Source organism: Pan troglodytes, chromosome 5 (assembly GCF_028858775.2).
Source record: "Pan troglodytes isolate AG18354 chromosome 5, NHGRI_mPanTro3-v2.0_pri, whole genome shotgun sequence".
NCBI lineage: Eukaryota > Metazoa > Chordata > Mammalia > Primates > Hominidae > Pan > Pan troglodytes.
In genome coordinates this window covers 147,668,606-147,689,719 of record NC_072403.2, presented here as the reverse complement: position 1 = coordinate 147,689,719, position 21,114 = coordinate 147,668,606, and the positions used below count along the sequence as shown (strand labels likewise).

The window sequence follows — 21,114 nt, the reverse complement described above, 5'->3', positions numbered from 1 at the left end:
CAGTGACAGATAACTGCAGGTGAGATTGGCTAAAAATTCCTCCCTGCAGACGGCTGTCAGAATCAAGCTCCCTCCCACATTGCGGGGGTGGTAGAGGGAGCAGAAAGGAATTTGGGGGAATATTCTTGTTTATGCTACCCCCTTTGGCATTCTGAAACAACTCTAACAAATACCTCTTTCCCTTTCCAAGTTAGGCAAAAACAGAAGTCCAAATGTTTTTTATTCAGTAGTAGGTCAGCACCAGGTATGTCTGAGCAAGGTACAGACTGTGTTCCTGATCCAAAATTTAAAGCTGCAAGAAGACTTTCTCAAAAGATAGCAAAAATGTATAAAGAAAACTGAAGAAGCCACCAGCCTGGGCATATCCTGCCTTCAATATTAACACACCCAGGAAATGTACAAGGACGTGACGCTACTCACCACAATGATGAGAACATTTGTTGAGAAGGAAGAGTTTATGAATTGGATGATATCGAGTAATTATATCCTGGAAAATATCTGTCAACTCACATAAGAACAATTTAAAGAAACACTCAAAAAATTATACTAGGACAAACAGCAAAACATTATTCACTTCAGTGAAAATGTCAGTGTATATTCCTCAAACTGAAGGATAACAACTTTGCTTTACTCCTGCAGACAGAAGGTGATGCCACAGTTTTCTGTTCCGTTATAAACAAGATAATTTTGTTCTATTACTTTTTAACAAAAATCTTCATTTTCATACCAATCAGCTTTCAAGGATATAACAAAGGTGGACTTCTCCTGTTTTTACCTTTACCAGTCCCCACCCCCAAATCTTTGGTCTACTTCTCCATTGTCTCCACAGTAGAAAATCAGATGGGTGAGAGTGAGGAGGATTCATAAGATGCTCCTCCAAGGAAGGCTCATGTTTTATATTTCTTTGTAAGCCCCATTGCTTCACTTTATTGTTTGGCAGTTATAGGTACTTGGAAAATGTTTGTAAAAAGCTCAATGGATGGGCTGAGGGATGCATGAATGAATACATATTTATTCATATAAATAATTCATTCATACTCATGAATGAAATGTTTCTATTTATTCGTATGCAATACATATGAATAAGTATATAATTCATATATTATTTAAATAATATATATAATTCATATATTATTTAAATAATATATATTTTTATATAATTCATATATTATTTACATAATATATATTTTTATATAATTCATATATTTACATTATATTTATATATAATTCATTCATATTCATATGAATGAATATATACTTACATATATAATCCTTCTAGTGTCACTTACAGGGAAAGAACATATTGCCTCAATGTTTATTAGAACTCTTGTTAATACCTGTAGATGTCAGGTCAATTGTACCATGTAAAGGGGAAAGGAAGGGAATGGCATTTTGTACACACTAAGAGCATGTCCTGTGCTGGTGTTTTCATGTGTGATCATAGTCCTCATAATAACTCTATGAGATAGTAGGATCATTATCTGCCTTTTATTGATAAGCAGATACAGTCCCAGAGAGTTTACTAACCTGTCCAAAATCACTTGAGTTAGAGCTAGAATTTAAGCTCAAGTGCTGCTTTCTCCAAACAGCATAACTTTTCCTCTCTTTCTTCTCTAAACACAAAAGCAAATTATGAAGTTTAAATCACTAATAAATCAGGTCTAAGAGGTCTGGTCATTATTTATTGAGCATTCATTGTGTACAACGTGCACTTAGACTACGAAAGAGCACAAGAAAGATAAATGTCTACCACCTTTTTCAATGGGCCGCTTAGACATGATATCAGTAATCTGATTCCTACAGATCAGGGCTACAGTTTGAATGAATCCTCTCCAAAATTCGGATGTAGCCAATGTGATGGTTTAAGAGGTGAGACCTTTAAGTGGTGGTTAGACCAGGGGTACTTTTTCCGCCTAAACGGGATCAGGTGCCCTCATAAAAAAGGCTTCACCCAGCATTTGAGGAGCTTGCCCTTCTACCTTAGTGTCACTTCCCTCTGGAGGAGGCAGCCACAAGGTGTCATCCTGGAAGCAGAGAACAGCCCTCACAAGGCACCCAAACCTGCTGGTGCCTTAACCTTGGACTTCCCAGACTCCAGAACCATGAGAAAATTTATTTCTGTTCTTTACAAATTACCCAGTCTCAGGTATTTTGCTATATATTTTGTCCCAGTACAAATGGACTAAGACAATACAATATTCTGGGTGTAAGAGAAACTGTAAAAATAATTTTAACACTTCAAATATCTTTTGAAGTAGTCAAAAGCAATATATTTTGAAACTCATGGTAATTTTCTCCCCTCAGATTTAGTGCTAAAATAATATTTTTATCAATGTAATCATTATTATTAAGCTAATTTTGTAACCAACTAATTTTCAGAGGCTAAAAAGTCATTAAAATTAATTAAATTTTCTTTGAGAAGGTTAAATAAAAAGTTTGCCTCAGGAGGCTGAGGCAGGAGAATGGCGTGAACCCGGGAGGCGGAGCTTGCAGTGAGCCGAGATCGCGCCACTGCACTCCAGCCTGGGCGACAGAGCGAGACTCCATCTCAAAAAAAAAAAAAAAAAAAAAAAAAAGAAAAAGAAAAAGTTTGCCAGACGTCTAAATTTCTGTCCCAATCACTAGAGGTACTTAGATACTGATGTTTCCCAGTTTCCTTCTTACTCAGAATCCAGAGACAATCAGCATTATTGAGCTGTAAGGAATGGTATCCTGTTAGCCATTTGTTCTAATTCTACCCTCTAGCAGTCAGGGAAACGTGGAAAATCATAGAATCAGGGGGATTCCTAGAGCACAATCTCCAAGAATGTTTCGGCGGCATATGAAGAGGGTATATTTGTCAGGGATCCTGCCCACCACCCCCCCGCCCCCCGCCAATAGTCATCTATCATTCTGAGAGGGAAAATACTCAGCTAAATAAACAGCACTTCTGGATAGAGTTTTGCCCTGAACCTCTCCCTTCTTTCCCCATTTTTGGTCCCAAGCCTCTCTAACATCTCCCTTTCTCTGCCTGGATGGGAACAAGCTTAAAGCTGTTTGGGAGCTGAGCTTGCAAACCCGGCGCTGCTCGGTCAGATCAGAGACATTAATACTCACCTCAACGGGGTTCACAGGGAGACACAGAGGGTCAGATATTCCTAGTTCAGGGGGAAGTGCCACTCCTAGATACCATGCAGGGAAGAGAGTGGAGGAACTAGACAGAACTGGCCCACCTCTTCATGGGGAGCTGAGCAGTCTCTGGAGGTGGGGATGACGCTTCTCAGATGCTCACCACAAAATAAACAGGCATCCCACAACTATGATCCACCTGAGCCTCTAGGTTGTGTGCTGCTCAGGTGTGGATAATAAGGGAAGGAAAAGCCTCCCAGATGAAACAACTCTTCCTCCAATAACCTTCACCTGTGCTGTGGCCCAGGCCGGGCTGAGGAACAGAGGTTGTAGGAAAACCACTTCCTTCTGGCCCTTATGGGGCCACCAACTCAGAAGGCTTTGTCCTAAGTTACTAATTGTCGGGGTCCAGCCAACCCTTCCTTAAAGGGAAAGCACAAGGAAGACATTGTTCTAAGTTAGACTTTGCATTAGAAGAAAACATTCTACAGCAAAACCATGGCCACGGCTGGACTTTCTCCAGGGTCTGAGATGCTGTGTTGATGCATTTGTTCCTCTCTGGTTTTGGGGAACTTTGAATCTCCCTCAATCCTGTCAAGAAAAAGTCCCAGCACGATATGAGATGCACAGTGTCCTGGCTGTGAGTGAGGAGATGTCCTCTTGTCTGCCTCTCCAAATGGAGGGAAATTGTCACAGGGAAGTTTTCTAAAGAAAACCTAAGGAGGACGGGGCGGGGGGACGGGGGACTTTAATTTTTCAGGACTTATTCTTCTGAACTTCTGATTTTTTTTTCACAAGAAGCATGCCTTGTTCTGCAAATAATAATGAAAAGAAAGTCTAGAAGGAATGGGTTAACTTCACCACATCACATAAAACCATTATTATAAATGAGCTTAAAGATATTAAATATAATGCATGGGTTTTATGGCATGCTGAGGGAAGTGGTATAGTTTAATTGAGGATTTCCTGTGCTGTCTGGAGCTGAGAATAAAGGACTGTATTGTGACCTCTCTTCCCCTCTTTTCCCTTTCCTCCAGAGCCTAATATATCAATCAAATAAAATTAGTGTAATTAGGAAGTCAATTAAAGACAGAGGGGTGCTTCCTTGAAATTTCTCTAATGAAAAGCTAGGTGCTATTGTAAAGCAAACAAATGTATCTATTTATGGAAGTTAAGTGAATATGATCATTGTAGTTTTAAGGAACTCAGATAATTGAGATTCAGATTGTTCCAAATACAAATGGGTTCTTGGAGAATGAACGCTAACTTTTATAAAAGATAATCAATATTTCCTCTTAAGACTGGTAACTTTGTGACTTCCAGAGTTGTCACTTTTTTTTTTCCTTTATGATGCCTGCTTCCATCTCATCCCTTAGCTCAGCTCACCTGCTTCCTGCCTTGGAGGGCAGGGGTTGGTAGTGGGTGACCACTGATGGGGTTGGAAAGTTGCGTTCCTTTGATATCAGCCCAGGATAGTGTAGAGCTCTCCTTGGGCTGGATCAAGTTTTTCTCCTTTAAGCCTATGGTAAGTTCTGAGCTGCCAGCTCTCCTCCAGCTGGGTAGAGAGCAATTTTAAGGGAGTAGCGGGAACTGCAGGAGGTTGAGCAGTGAATGGGAGTGGAGGAAATGGATAGAGTCAGGGAGGACTACTTCTTATGTACTCTTGGCTGTGGAGGAGAGAAGAGGGGGCAAGGGCAGCTTGAGAGACTGCCAACTCCCAAGCAGGCTACTTTAGGCTGGGGATAAGTTTAATATGTTTATAATCTGAGAGAATCAGCCAGGGAAGATGGGGATCTATATAGTTTTATGTTCATTCCAAATTTCCATTGAATTATTTTAGATCATAAGATACTTGATCTGTTATTTATTGTCAGTTTATTTTAAGAACTGAACATCTTTTGAAAATGACAGAATGAGTCCAGTGAGTGGGAGCTACCATGAGCCTCACTACCAGTACTGCAGGGCTGGGGTCTCTATGGGCAAAAAAGGAAGACAGAGCCTGGCAGTCCCTCAGTGGCCAGAACACCACGAAACTTAGCTGGCGACTTTGAATGTGATTTCAAAGCATTTTAAAATAATAATGTCCTTTTTCACGTGCCTTTCCTTTTTTACTATTCAGTCCACATAGGGTACTTTCAAAAATGCTCACGTTTTTCTTAGAACATGACTCAGGTATTGTCCTTTTCTGAAACAAATAAAGCAACATAAAGCTTCTTTACCAAATTTAAAGTTCTTGTTTTCCAATCACTGCTCTAAATAGATCACCATTATGAAATGGTTAAGTGTGACAGAATTAGTGTTAATTTCCTAACTGCCAATATACCAATTTTAAGCGAGTTTGTACTGAGTGCTAACCAGTTGCTAAGGGATTTCCAACCCGTGATGCCAGCTGGCTCACTTTGATTAACAAGAAATGGCCTTGATGTCCTTGCAAGAGATACTAGCTAGAAAGAATTAGATCCTTGCCTTGTGTCAGGCTCTGGGCTAAGTGCTTAGTCTAAGCTCATTTCGCTCTATGAAGTATCACACGATCACCATGCCCTTTTTATGAGGCAGGAATCAGAGGCTTAGAGAGGCTGTGAAACTCAAATCGCAGGGCTGTCTGGTAAGTAGCAGAGCAGGACCCAAACCCAGGCATGGCTGGCCACAAAGCATGGGCTCTTATCCATTAAGCTGTAGCTCTTGCCTCCTACAGGAGAAATAAAAAAGAGAAAGCACCAAAGGTCATGCTGTACAGCAGCAGAGTTGAGCCTGTTCTAGCAGGTCTCCTTTGGGATAATAACCATACCAGTAAAGCCGCACTTGATTATCTAAGGACATTCTGGCCCAGCCTGCCTGGGACTACTTAGATCTGCTGAAACCTGCTATTCATGTAACCTGATTGCCAAAATGCTTTTCCTTTTTCCTTTTCCTCTAAAGCTTCACCTCGCAAGCAACCAAATGCAGCTAATCCAGAAAAATGAGATCTGTGTTCTTTCCCAAGTCTGATTGTTTCAGTCTATTACTTCAAAATCTTAATAACCTTTTCCAAGTCCTATTTCATACCCTAAATGACTAATAACCAGGTTACCTAACTCATATACTAAAATATTTCCTTCTTAATCTTTAGTGGTGGGGTTAGAACTGGGTTGACTTTATCATGTCTTTTCACTATGGTTGCTTGATAAAAATTTAGAACTGCTTCTTGATTAAGTTGACCATGGCTCTCCTCTTGAATTCTATATACCCAGTAAGAGATCAGTGTCTGCCACTTAACAGGCATTCAGTGAAGATTTTTTGAATGAATGAACAAAGTATATTAGATAAGCTTTGGTACAACAGCCCATTCCAGCTACAATGATCTGAAACAATCATGCACTGATATATGCCAGAACTCTACAAAATCTATTTTTTCCCCTTGGAAGAAATAGAAGTGTCAATTGCCTTAAATCATTTTTAATGTCATAAAATAGATAGGGACAAGAAATTTTTGCATATTCTGGCGGAGCTGTGAAAATGCAATTTTTAGCCTTTTGCTACCAGATTGGCTCTTGCTGAAAACATTCTCACAGTCTCCAGTCTTCACGTGCTTCTTCGTGCTGTCAGGCACAGAACAACTTTTTTATGAAAACACAACATTTCCCAGGGAGTATTCCCAGAAAGTCTAAAAAACTTTAAAGGGACACCCTAAATCTTAACGTTCTGATGGTTTCACAACTCTTACACGGCTTCCAAGTTCCCCTGTCCCTAATTTGTTCTGGTAGGTTTTTGTTTGTTTTCATTCAGAGGGTTTTCTCAACTAGGCTCTGTAGCTCGTGTCAGCAAAGAGAGAGTCAAAAATATCCTTAGTGTGTGCCAACCAAGTGGTAACCACACTCAAGTAAAATACAGCAGCTCTACTGGCTTGTAATTCCATAGGATCAAGGCAGATTACTTGTAGACTAACAGAAGAATTTATAAGATAATTCTATTCTAGGTAGGAAAAGTATGAGTTCAGTTATCTTAAGTCTTGCACATATTAGCAAAGAAAGAACAAGAACGAAACAGGACTTGGTGGGTTTTGCTTCTGGCTGCTCCTGGCCATTTCTGTGAGACATGTCTTATGAAAATAGCATTGGCAAAAACATACCCACAAATATGTTTTGAGAAATAAGCTATAGAGCATGTATACACTATGACACATAATTACTATGTGGGAAAGCCAAACTCCACTGAGAATGTTTTGCATTTACAACGTAAGGGGTCGTCCTGTACCTCTCTCTGCCGCCTGCCAACTACATCCACCCCCACTGCCTTCCCACTGTGTAACCCTTCACTTTGGCAATGTTGGATTGCATCCACCCATCAGATCGGTAAAAAATTAGCCATATGAGTCATTCATTTACTAACTCAACAACTATTGATTGAACCTTTACTATGTGAGGATACTGCCTTGTGCCATGTCCGCTGAGAACAAGACCCTCCATGATGGCGCCCCAAGGCCATGTGAACCTATGTGGAAATAAACCCAGTAGAGCACAGAGCAGTGCAAGATCAGATGCCCAGCACAGGGTGCGACACTCCTTCTCAAAGGCAAGTTGGGTAAACAAAGAATGTGGTCCATGATTAAAAGTACAATGTAAGATTTCCTAGGCCTTATCGTTTCACTCTGTTTGTGCCTCTGTTGCTTCCTTTTTATTTCTCCTCAATAATGAACATTTAAAAAAATGTTTAAAGATAAGTCAAAAGAGAGCTGTTGACTGGCCTTCTGTGCAGCAAGGCAGGGAAACCAGATTAACTGTGTTCAGTCTTGCAGCCACATGTGAAAACAAGCTACCGAGAAAGAGCCCATATGGAGAAAGCTCTGAGAAGAGCCTGTAACATTGGGGGTAAGAGGTGATGGGGAACTGGCCTGGACCTCTGTTTCTGTAAGTACATCAGCAGAAAGGTCTGTTCACTTACTCAACACTTAGGTCTTCCTTCTGAATGTTCAAAATGACCCTTTATAATGAATTTTTCCTTTCTTAGCAAGATGTCTTAAAGAATGGGTATTTGACTTTTGAATGAATTCTGAAAAATGGAATACTTAAGAGGAAATTTCTCTATCATATCAAAGTTGATCAACATGCCTTCTGTGTGACAGGCACTGTGTTAGAGACAGGACAGAGAACTCAGGATGCTGGCTCTGCCTGCAAGAAGCTTACCTTCAAGATGGGAAGGCCGGTGGGCAACCAGCACATACATATGATGTGACTCTGATGTCTTCATTTTTATGCCCTGAATAGTTCTCAAATTCAAGTTTTGAAGACAAATTACTTTATGATGTGAGAGCAAAAAGAATGTTTTCTTTAAATGATACATATATTGGTAGTTTGTTATATTTTGAAATTTCTTGAATTATCATTTTTCTGAGAAATTTATGATCCATTTCTCACATTTTCTTGGTGTGGGGCATGATGGAGGAGGGTCTTTCATTTTGGAAATGTTTTTGCTAAAGAGTTAAGAAACGGAGGTTGAGAAACTTCAGGCTGGCTTCTTAGCTCCTGACTGCATCTTTTAAAGAGAGAAATGAGCCTGCATACATTAATTTTCAATGGGAAAGGACAGTTTGGCACAGAAGGGAGAAGAGGACAACCCAGGTGTCCTGGAAAAAGTAGGACCAAGAAAAAGGGAACAGGATAAGGTGGTATGAATAGACTTTCTATGAATACAAATTGAGATTTCAGTCACTCGTGGGACTTGGTACCAGGCATCTTATGTTTTTGTTATTGTTTGTTTTGTTTTGTTTTTTCTTATGCGAAATTCTTATGCATTTGGGGAAGCTGGGTGACGAGTACATAGGTACTCTTTTGATAATTTTTGTAACATTTTAGTAAGCCTAAAACTATCCCAAAATAAAACTAAAAAATACAGACAAGTAATAAGTTCAAACAGAAACTAGTGGAGCCAAGATCCGAATCTAAATCTGTGTAACTCTCAAACTCTTTATCTTAGCCATTATATTATTCTATCACTCTTTTTATATGATTAAGTGATTCTATTCCCATGTGTTCTTCATTAACAATGTTTTCTACCTGGAGCTCTATTTCCTGGGGACCAAACCTGTAATCATGAACTCCAATTATTTTTATGACTGAGTTGCCTATTTGGGATCTCCTGCCGTCACTTATGACTGATGCTAATTGACGAACCTCTTCAAAGTAATTTCCCTAAATCTTGGACATAGTATTAGTTATCTTATTATACAACAAATTTCCCGTACATTTAGTAGCTTAAAAATGTAAACATTTTATTATCTCTGTGGGTTAGGAATTCAGGAGTGGCTTGGCTGGGTAGCTCTGGCTCATGGTCTCTCATAAGATTGCATTCAAGATGTTGACCAATCATCTCAAGGTTTAACTGGGACTGGGGGATCCATTTCAAGATGGCTCACTTACATAGCTGGCAAGTTGGTGTTGGCTGTTGAAGGTGACCTCGGTTTCTCTCCACATAGGCCTCTCTCCAGGTTCTTTGCCTGTCTGCATGACCTGGAGGTTAACTTCTCCAAGAACAAGTGATCCATGAGAAAGAAGGCCAGTTGAAACTATCTAAGACCTAGTCTCAAAAGTTATATAACATCACTTCTCTCATATTTTATTTGTTAGAAACAAGTCACTAAGTCAAGTCCATAGTCAAAAGGAGAAGGAATTAGATCTGACCTAATGAAAAGAGAATCAGTGTCAAAGAATTTGCAACATATTTTTTAAAACCACCATACCTGTGTTGTGGTCAATGCTACATATCCTAACTATACATCATGCCATGGACATGTCTGGCTACAGCTTAATATTTCTAATTACTGCTCCTGGAAATAATCTGTCCTAAGATTTATTTCCTTATTCATACCTAGGACTTTGTTAAATCTTCTGAATCTTCTGTATAGAATAGAAGATGAAATGATGGAAAACCCAAGCAATACTTGCTTAGGACAAGTGGGCATTTGTTGGCTCATGCAACCCAAAGAACTCTAGGACAATTAAATCCCAGGATGGGTAGTAATTCAGAGAAATAAGTGGCACCAGGAGCTTGAACACTGACAAGACTATACCTTTGTGTCCTGTCTGTGCTCTTCTTGGTATGTCAATTGCAGTCTTTCTCACTTCAGAGAAGTTTTGTATACATGACAGAAACTATAGCTCCTGGCACTTCCAAAATTTACATTCCACAGTCTGACATAAGAGAGAGTCCAGATGAGGGTCAGCCTCCTGAACATGGTAGCTAGCTCCTGGGGTTTCCACAAGTTGGCCTTCAGAAGAAAATGGTGCCCTGGAGGAGTGAGGAGAGTGATGGAAAGAAAAACACAAGAGTCCTATAAAGGGTTTCTAGAAAAAGTACCAAGAGTGATAAGTATAAATACTGAAGGTAGAAACAGCATTTTATTTTCATGCATTTCTCCATATTCCGTTTAAAATTAAAATAGTGATAAAAACAGCCTTTATATGGAAACTGCACACATTTTTTGGTGACTTTCTTCTGTGTGGGTACCCACGGTAATAGTTGGCATTAATATTGATATATTTTAATTAGAAAAACATGGCCAGTAGATATGTTCTAAGTTTTTATTTGAATTCTAGAAGAAGCATTTAAGAACTGGCTCTAGTCTTTTCTTGGTTACAAAATAGAATTCACCCCCTTAGGTCTTTTGGTAACACAGAAGACACATTTGCAATATTTTCATCCATGACAGGTGGACACATTTCCCAGAAGGGCAATAGACAAACTGGTAGGACCCAATTCCAAGAAGTAAAAACCATCAAACTTTTGCAAAACAACAGTTCTGCTAATAGTTGTGCATGGTGTGTGTGTGTGTGTGTTTGTGTATGTGTGTGTGTGAGAGAGAGAGAGACTGACAGAGAAACAGAATACTTAGAGAAGCAATGCTAGAAAATTGTATATACACCAATATGCCTATTTCTTTTTGTATTTTAAATAGTCTAATATGACCAAACAGTTTGACCAAAAAAGTCTAAGATTGCTAGTTCTATAAATAAGTCTTTAAAGAAATACACACAGGCACATATTATGTACTTTACATTTTCTTTATAAAATATATTTTATAAAATGCACAAATACTATGTACTTTCTTTATGAAAAGTATATTTACTTTAGACATTTGACTTTGGCAGGCATTTTCTTCAGTTCCCGTCATGGCCTGGTTCATAAAATTTGCCTCTCTAAGATAGTTACTGGTCACCCTTGAAAAGAGTAGTAGTTGTTTTTTAAAAATCCTCCTTTTGTCAACTCATCGCAGCAAACAACTTTTTCTCACTCGCAACTCTCAAACAAGCTTCACACATTCCCTCCTTTGTCCTGACCTCTCCGTAGGTTCTCCAATGATTGCATTCACATTCAAATGCTACTCTGGGTGCATTCTATTTTGCAATGACATCTCAGCTTCTATTTCTTGTCAACGCTTCTGGTAAAGCAATAGTTCTCCCTTACACATGTCTTCTCAGCAGAATCTACTCTGACAGCCCACATACCCTGCTGCCTGCTTCCTGGCTCCCTCCTTGGAGTGACTGGTGTGTACAAGACAGACAGAGCTTCATTCAGCACATCCCATTCCATTCTGTGGTCCAGTGCTTGCCAGCTCCCATGGGACCTTAGAGTGGCTGATTGCTCTTCCCTCCTCCCTACAAATTTACATTCCTGCCTTCCCCCAACTTCAACTGGAATCTTAAATAGTAAAACTATTCATTGATCTGTGAGCTTGGAAATAATAGATTAGAAGGGAAGAAACATTAACACAAAGCAGAAGTATCCTGAATGCATCATGCTCCTCAGAAAGGTCACTTTTAGCCATTGGACTATACTATGTCAATGTTGTAGTCCCTGGTATCCAAGGAACAAGTCCACTTTAAGAATGGAGTAAGAACCATAGGTCTAGCTGTCCAATTTCCTTTTTCTTACCCTATGCAGAATTGTCTCTTAGAGCCTTTAAGATGTTACAAGGTCCATCTTTTCTAGCCCTTTGCCTTTATTAGCACAAAGAGCCCAGAGCAAATCTGTAGCCATGGTGCCATAAAGACAGTGCACTGAGAACGCTGGCCCATCAGTAAGAAGAGAAGACTCCCATCCTGAAGTCAGGGGCCTTTAATTCCACTTAAAAAAAATTGGACAGGCGCGGTGGCTCACGCCTGCAATCCCAGCACTTTGGGAGGCCGAGGCGGGCAGATCACGAGGTCAGGAGATCCAGACCATCCTGGCTAACACGGCAAAACCCCGTCTCTACTAAAAATACAAAAAATTAGCCAGGCGTGGTGGCGGGCACCTGTAGTCCAAGCTACTTGGGAGGCTGAGGCAGGAGAATGGCGTGAACCTGGGAGGCGGAGCTTACAGTGAGCCAAGATCGTGCCACTGCACTCCAGCCTGGGCGACAGAGGGAGACTCCGTCTAAAAAAAAAATCTACCCAGGGTGGAATCAGGTCTCCCAAATAGCAGCAGTCCCAACCAAATTGTCTCTTGGGTACATTTTCAAGGGTAAGACAGACAAGGCCAGGCCCAACACCTTAGTTCATATTCAGTGGTGTCAAGGGATTCAGCTGCAGGTTTCTCCACTGGTTGCCTGAGGTTGGGGATTGTAATCAACTGCTTCACAAAACTGGCCTTGACGTGCTTAATGGAAGGGGATAAAGGCAGACTTTGCTGGTCACTTCCTGGAATTGTTGGTCAAACTGGAGGGTGTATTTGAAGACCCTGAATAGTATGATGTTGCTGACTGCTGGATTCTGAGCCATTTCCGACTGGCTCAGTAATAGAGCCATATGCTCTGGTCAAAAATTTAACATAAATAAAATTTCTCATTCATTCACATATTTATTTATTTATTTATTTACTTTTAGATGGAGTCTTGCTCTGTCACCAGGCTGCAGTGCAGTGGCACGATCTCGGCTCACTGCAAACTCCGCCTCCCAGGTTCAAGTGATTCCCCTGCATCAGCCTCTGGAGTAGCTGGGACTACAGGCGCCCACCACCAAGTCGGCTAATTTTTGTATTTTAGTGGAAACGGGGTTTCCCCATATTGGCCAGGATGATCTCGATTTCCTGACCTTGTGATCCACCTGCCTCGGCCTCCCAAAGTGCTGGGATTACAGGTGTGAGCCACCACACCTGGCCCCATTCACTTATTTTAAAAAAAATGTATTGAATCAATACCAAGCGCCCTGCACTGTGCCCCAGGATGGCTTAATCATTGCATTCAGACTAGCCCTCCTGGATAGAAGCAGCTCTTGTCACTCCCTGAATTCTTCTGTCAGTTCTTTCAGATCAAGGGCTCATTGTGTTCTTCTGATTGCTTCTGCCTAGCGGTCTGCTCAGAGTCTGGGGTCTTCTCCTTGGCAGCCCACCTTGATGCCAACAAAATATAAAAGACAATTTGGGCCAAAACTAAGAATAACATGGCAAAGAGAACTCCCCTTCAAAAAATATTTTTGGTCTGGCCAGACACCAAACAGATTTACTGACCAGTCAAATGACAAACTTGTTCCTTCTGCTCTAACTACTCAACAAGCCTAAGGTACAGTTTTTCACCTTTGGAAAGTCTGGAAACTTTGTTGACCTGTGATTGAAAATATGGAAATATAAGTCTGTGTCCTTCCAAAGGCCAGTTCTGGGTGATGAATGCCTTTCTGTGGACCTACCAAATAGAAGACTTTAAAAAATGTTAAGACTTTTTTTTCACACGGTGTTGCCTCAGTAAGGTCATTCAAGTCCTCTTCATCCATTTAACCTTCAGGTTTTAATACCCCATGCTAATATGCAACCATTTCTCTTTCTAAAGCCACCAAACACTCATCAGTGAGATAGTTTCAGTGAAAACATGTTCATAGTTATTGTCAACAGATCCATTTATGGAACTGCCCAAGACACTTAGATAAAATGAATCAAAGAAAAAAAATGTGTTTTCATGATTTCAAGGAGGTTAGAATGCTAGATTGAAAACACCCACAAGGACATAGAGTGTTTGGTCCTCTCTCTTAAGGGGCCCTCAGGGTTTGGCTTAAGAGGCTGGAACAGGGGATTGTTCTAAAGCTGTGAAAACTGGGAATCTCTAGAGTGTTGAGCCTGAACCAGAGTCCCCTGAGAGCTCCAGAAGATGGGACCAGGATTACTGAAATTAACTGATACATTCATGGTGCAGAATGGATGCAGAAACTGGGGGCCATAACAAAAGAGCAGGAGCCAAACAAAAGGAGAATGAATGGCCACTTAATCAGAGTAAAGCGAAGAGGGCTGTCTGTGCCATAAATGATGCTAAAGTATACAGGGTTTGGTTTCACATGTACAGGTTGCATTAATTTACTGATCAAGGCATCCACCTGTGTTCCAGGCTCTTGTCTTGGTACTGAAGTTATAATATGAAACACTTTAGATTCACAGACTGCCCAGGAGGCAGTGACAAATGTCATTGGTGGTGTGAGGAGGCAGAATGCTGTGAGAGCCTGTGGGAGCTTCCCCAAACCTAGATTTTGCTGGATGAGGAAAGTTTCTCAAAAGAGAAGTTACCCGTGCTGAGACCAGAAAAGCTAGCCTAGTATGCAGATGGGCCAGACTGGATAAAAGTCATAGGATGGGTGGACATTAATTGCCCAGAATCGAAGGAAGGATTTGTTTTGATCTTTTTCCACTAAATGTCAGAGTTACCAAACACCCACCTTTAAAAATTATGGTATTTTTAAATAATATGATTACACACTAAAGTAGGACAGAAACTTCTGAACTGGTCATGCCAGAATAGGAGGAACTAGGTTGATGAAAATTCTATTAGTTTATTTTAAGGATCTAGGTCTCACTCTGCTGCCCAGGCTGGAGTGCAGTGGCACGATCCTGGCTTATTGCTGCCTTGGACTTCTGGGCTCAAACAATCCTCATATCTCAGCCTCTTGAATATCTGAGATTACAGAAGCATGCCGCCACACCTGGCTAATTATTTCATTTTTTACTTTTTAACAGGCACGGTCTTGCTATGTTGCCCAGGCTGGTCTTGAACTCCTGGCCTCAAGTGATCCTCCTGCCTCAGCTTCCCAAGTTGCTAGGATTGCAGGTATGAGCCACCACACCTGGCTAATTTTGTTAATTAGTTTGAGTTGATACTCAATAACATAACATACACTTTAATATGTAGTAAACTCCAAATCCTTTAAGTATCTGCCAGCATGTTGATAAATCAGTTAAATAGGTGTTGGGCTTTCACAGTTTATCTGTGATATGCTCTGTTACCCAAGATGTTACTTGAATATAGTTTTGAAGATTATTTATAATGATAACTAAAATTTATAGATTATAGACCACATGTGCAAGACACCGTTGTGTTTCCCATGTATAAATAACACAATGAGAATGAGCATAATAACAAGAACATATTTAACTACTTACTATGTTCTAAGGGTAGGGGAGTAGGAAAAAGAACTACAGCCTGAAGATGTCCAAAAGCCTCATGGGAAAGAGGCATAGGATAGAATCTAGAGCACTTGTGGGACCTGGAACTTTTGGAAACAGAGTAATTTTGGAAGTAGGAGAAACTCAACAAGTAGGAAGTAGTTTCGGTTTGTTTATTTTTGTTATTTCAGGTACATTTCACTTCATCTCAGCACAACTTTGACATTCATGATGCTAAAGGATGGTGTAATACTAGCCACAGAATGCCGAGGCCTCCTCTAAGACTGTGCTAAATGACTAAGGACAGTTTCCAGGATTTATGGCTATGGAATAAGCCTGAATCTTTCCATAGATGATTCCTGATATTGGTAATGTCTAAGGCTGGATGTAGATTTGGTGGCTAGGGCCCAGCAATACAGATTTACATTGACTCACAAATCCTCTTGAAAATGGAAGAGTTGATAGATTTAAAAAAAGGAGAGAGTGTAGGGGGAAAAAAACACAATTGGAAGGATAATTGTGTTTCAGGTGATGCTGGTGGGTCTATTTTCCTCAATGGTTTTATAACTTCAGCATGCATAAGAAGCACCTAAGGAGGGGAGGAGTACTTATTCAAAATGTATTTTTCTAGCTCGCACTTCCAGAGAATCTGATTCTGTTGGCAGTGGGTAGGGAGTGGGGACCAGGAATCTTTTGAACACCCACGTTACGGGATGCAGAAAGTTTAACAAAGACCATACTTTGAGAAACACTTTAAAAGTCTTAGGAAAAAAATAGAAAGAGAAAATAGTCAACACAAAACCTAACAAGGACAGGAGAAACCAAGAATCCAGTCAATAAGAGCCCAATAACAATTATATTACAAAATCATACAATGAATGATGTACTACAATGAGCAATTATGACTTCTTATTGAGTTACTGTTTATTCTCCACCCATTTCCATTAAAATGGCTAGGAAGGAAAAGGTAATATAAATGCTTGATAGAATAAAACATACCATCTATTTCGAGAGAAGCTATCTGGGCAAGGGGAAAGAGTGATGGAAAATACATCGCCTGTTGCCAGTATGAATGGCATAGGCCTTACTGGACTCCGGGACTGCTTTAATTGCTTACTTATAAGGCTACATTACTGAACAATTTCATAGCTTCCAGGAGCCTGGGTTTCATCTCAGGTGTGTGAGTCTGACTGGATCAAGCCTGATAGAGTAAGAAACACACAAGAAAATGCATCACCGTTGATAAAACTTCATGTTTGAGGAGAAGGAAGATAATAAAGAATTAACTTTGAGGAACACAAATGAGAGAATATCTGTTTTGCTTTTTTTATTACTAGAAATATTAAATCCAAGAATAGCTTTTGAGTGCAAATAAAGTAAGATGAATTATTAGCAGTATTTAAAACATCAAATATGATAAAGATAATGAGCATAATTATTTAATCACTTAACTTTTTAGAGCCTTTCAATACCTATAGCCTTTCCAGCACTGAATCAAACATGTAAAGAGTTAACTGCCCTGAGGAGCACATAAAAGGAATTTAAATGACCTAGTAAAACGAACAAAAGGTAAAGCATGACTTGCTCAGTACATCTTAATCTAGCACACTATATCATTCTTTAACCTTAAAATTGTTTTTTAAATTAACATCCCAAATATATATCCTGTTATATGTTCTGTGAAGAAAGCTGCATATATATAATATTTTTTCAGTAGCGTCCTCTTGGATTAATTCACCAAAACATACCATCTAGTTGAACAAAATTCCTTAGGAAGTATAACCAAGCGTACTTGGTTGAAATGAAGAGGAAATTTATGAAACTATCTTAGAATGAAAAAAAAATAGACATCAGAAAACTGTTGCCTTTTTAAAGCATCATTTCCCCCTGTAATCCAAAATTCCTTTTCTGCTTTCTGCTCCACAATCCCATGGGCCACTGAGCGGGCGGCAGGAGCCATAATCACGGGCAGCACAAGCCAGACAGAGGGTCAGGACAAATGTGAGGCCAGCATCAGCCAATGGAGGGGCTGGACCCTCTCCTGGGAGGAGCTGCCCTCCGCAGTGAAGATCAGCAGAGACTTGGCATGAAGGCCAGATCCTTGTGAGAGAAGTGGATGTCAAGGAAAAAGCTCAAAGGGACATGGAAATAGAAACCTTTGCTGCCATTGCTTTTTATTTAAATAGTAAATACTCAAAAAATTGAAAACAAAACAAACAAAAAACAAAATATCCCCCCCAAAAAAGACAAACCACCACTGACAGAACACACATGGTGGAAAGTCCAGGATGACCTGTATCTTAGGTCAAATTATTTTTTTAAAAGGGTTTTATGTAAATAAAGTAATAATGAAAATGCTTAGCTGGATAGTACTAGGCACACATGGTTTATGATAGAACAGACAGAGCAAAGTTGTGTAGGAGTTAAATACAACAAAACTTGCCCACCACTGAGTTGAAATAACCAAGTAGAAGGGTTGGGCATGGTTTGGGGGTACAGAGAATAGTACTCCAGGGTCCACTCACCCCCAAACCTAGTTGCAAAACCTACTATTAGTGGCAAGTGACAGGGGCAGGGATGGTCAGGAGAAATGTGAGGACTTTTCCCTCAACAGCATATTGGCTACTAATGTTATGTAATTTCCTTTTACTGACCACAGAATTGCTGGTCATTAGAGCTTTTAGGCGCTACGCATTGTTGTTATCATGTGTTACCATACACAATAGAATTTACCACAAATGTGGCAATGGAACTTTAAAAAGCAAAATCCTAGGCAAATACTATGATTTGTGGAGCAATAGTTCAACAGGAGGAAGATGTGTGACTTTCTATGGGAATCTGCAGGAAGTGTGGGATCATGATGATGATTAAGGGTATTTAAAATGTACCTTTGAGTAGAGAAATTCAAAATAAAGAATAATAAATCAAAATACCGTGGCATGGCACTCTAGCCTGAGCGACAGAGCAGGACTCCATCTCAGAAACTACAACAAAAAATACCATATGCAAACATTTTAAATCATTTCACGTAAAAGTACTTACGTACCAATACTTTTGTTTTCTCCTTGCAACTCTGGGTACATGTGTGAATTATGTGAAAGTTTCATTTCATATTTACTGTATCTTCTTTCTCCCTTCACTCTTTAAATATCCAGGTTATATGAACTGCATCCTCCTCTTCTCAACACATGGATTAAATAAAACTTCCCTTCCAAAAAGGGATCTGAAAGTTAAACCACACTAGGGTGTGATTGACAACAATCTTGATAGTGCACTTTTCAAAATATTGGCAAGTTAAGTTTCAGAAGGCTTAAATCAAAAGATTGATTCAAAAATGCTATGAAGCAAAGAATTCTTGGATAATTTCTCCTGAATCTCTGGATACAGTCCTTGTTGGCTTCTCCTCGCTGCCTCAGGTATCACCATGACAGCATAATTTCCCATTTTTCCATATTAAAATACCAATATGCTTGGGAGAGAACATTTAGTTTGCCTTATTAGCTAATAAAACACCATTTGAATATATATGATCCTTTCCTCTCTGAAAATTAATCAAAAATGGATCTGTTAGGAAACAAGATGGTGACATAAGCTTAAGGGGGAGAGAAGTTCATTTCTTGAGATTATTATACACCAAACACATGCTCTATGTGTGCAGTGCAATGTTATTTAATCTTCTTAAGGGGCATGATGTAAGCAGTTCTTCCATTTTATAAATGAGAACATTGAGGTTCAGGGAGGTAAATTTAATTGTTGAAGCTTACAAGTGACTGAGACTCAACCAAAAGATACATGGATGCAGAGGTCTTGCTATTTTTAGGGAAATCTGAAGGCTGCAAACATAAGTGCCCCACTTGGACTCTGGCAAAGCTGGCCCCGCCACCTGCTCTGAAGACTGGACAAGGAGCAGATCTCAATTTCTGGCTCCCAGCAAGTATTTTCTCCACTAGACCACACAGAAGGCTCCAATGCCAACAGTCAGGACCAGGGTTTGGTTCTTTTGCCCAGCAGCCTAAGCTAATCTCCATGAGTCAAGCCAGACCTTTCATTCTGGTTTGGGACAACCAGGGCTAAGAGTCAACCTGCATGGTGCCTCTTGTGGAAATAGTAGGGGAAAGAAAGTATCCGGAATTTGGTTCTCTGTTCCAACATCCTTTTTAAAGTGCCAATTAATCCTTCAAGGGAGTTGTCTTTACATGTGGTGTTGAGGCATGGGGGTGTGATGCACTTGTGTGAGGCACAGACTCACATAGACAGTAAGTCCCCACCAGCCATGAGCTCACAGTCCTGTGTTGGGGGTTTTCTGAACCACCTCAGCATGGCACTTTGGCATGCTGAGTGCTTTAAACCGAAGGACATTGGAAGGGTCTCAGAATCAAAGTCTGTCTCTGACTTTCTCCTGCCTTTCTTTTTCCTGTTCCCCAAGGCAGGCCATAGAAACTAGAATTCCTCTTTCCCAAGGTGGGTCATAGAAACTAGAAATATTGCTCTAAACTTTCTGTGTAGGAGCTGGCCACAAGGAAGCCATCTGACCTACCTTGCTTGAAAGCAGGTCATAAGACCCTCATTCCAGAGGGGTCCTGCTGCATACCCAGGAGAAAGAAATACCACACAAAGAGGCCAAGAAGAATCTGAACAGTCAGGCCTTGCTGGGTTTCCCCTGCAACCTATCACCATTAGATCACAACCTTTGGTCCAATCACATTTCTACACGGCTGTCCATTCTTCATTGATCCTAAGCAAAAAAATAGACAGTTTTCCCTGGGTCTTTAGGTCTTCATTTCTGAAGCCTCCCATGTCATATAAAACTTTGATTAAAGAAATGTGTTATGCTTTTCTCATGTTAACCTGTTTTTTGTTATAGGAGTGTTGGCTGTGACCCTTATGATGGGATGAAAAGGTACCACGCATTTTCCATCCCAAAACCTGGAAAGAACTGTAGTTGGTGAGACCAGAAAATCTCACAAAAAGCAGGAAGAGGGAGGATTAAGGCTGAAACATTTTAAATAAGCCATTGTGCATCAATTAAAATAAGTGAAAGTCTAGAAAACATCCATTTTTCATTTGTGGGTGTGACAAATCTAGTCCAAAATGTATTCCCATGAATCAATTTCTTCAATCCATCTATTGTTACCAAACAATTTAATCATGTTCAGTTTTTATGAAGTACAAATGAAAGGCAAACAAGAGATTGTCCTAAACAAGACAGTTCTCATAATTGTCTTTGAAGCCAACACTTTATCCCAGTTAAGATGACATTGGGGTCCCAGATGACTGTTACTTAAGGGATGATTTTCTCTCTAACTCTGCATTCTGAGGAATTCTACATAAATTTCCATTACTTTAAAGAATCTGTACTTCTATTATCCTTGTGACTCAAAGGAAACTGACAGACCAGGATGATACCATTGCCATTTTTTTCCCCCAGTGGGATCTTATATTGCTCCTATAAATTTATGTAAGCCTGCAATATTTTACATATACTAACGATTCTGTGTTACATTTGCGTAGATGTTCTTTCACAATTTGTTACCTTTAACACCGGTAATTTTAATGTAATCAATGTTTTAATGTTTTAGTAATATTTCCAATGATTTCTGAGTTAAAATCCTACCCAAAGATAAGCTAAAT

At 39.9% G+C, this 21,114-nt stretch overlaps 1 protein-coding gene and 1 long non-coding RNA gene across 2 annotated transcripts in view; both read right to left on the bottom strand.

Moving 5' to 3' along the window:
• The window catches only part of PDE7B (phosphodiesterase 7B), a 686,767-nt gene that overhangs the window by 358,930 nt on the left and 306,723 nt on the right, over positions 1 to 21,114 (bottom strand). The window lies entirely within an intron of this gene.
• Positions 8,450 to 20,325, bottom strand: LOC129144411 (uncharacterized). Its single transcript, XR_008548842.1, has 3 exons — positions 20,021 to 20,325; positions 18,530 to 18,706; positions 8,450 to 10,371 (listed from the first exon to the last, which is right to left on the bottom strand). It is a non-coding gene; the product is annotated as an uncharacterized LOC129144411 (long non-coding RNA).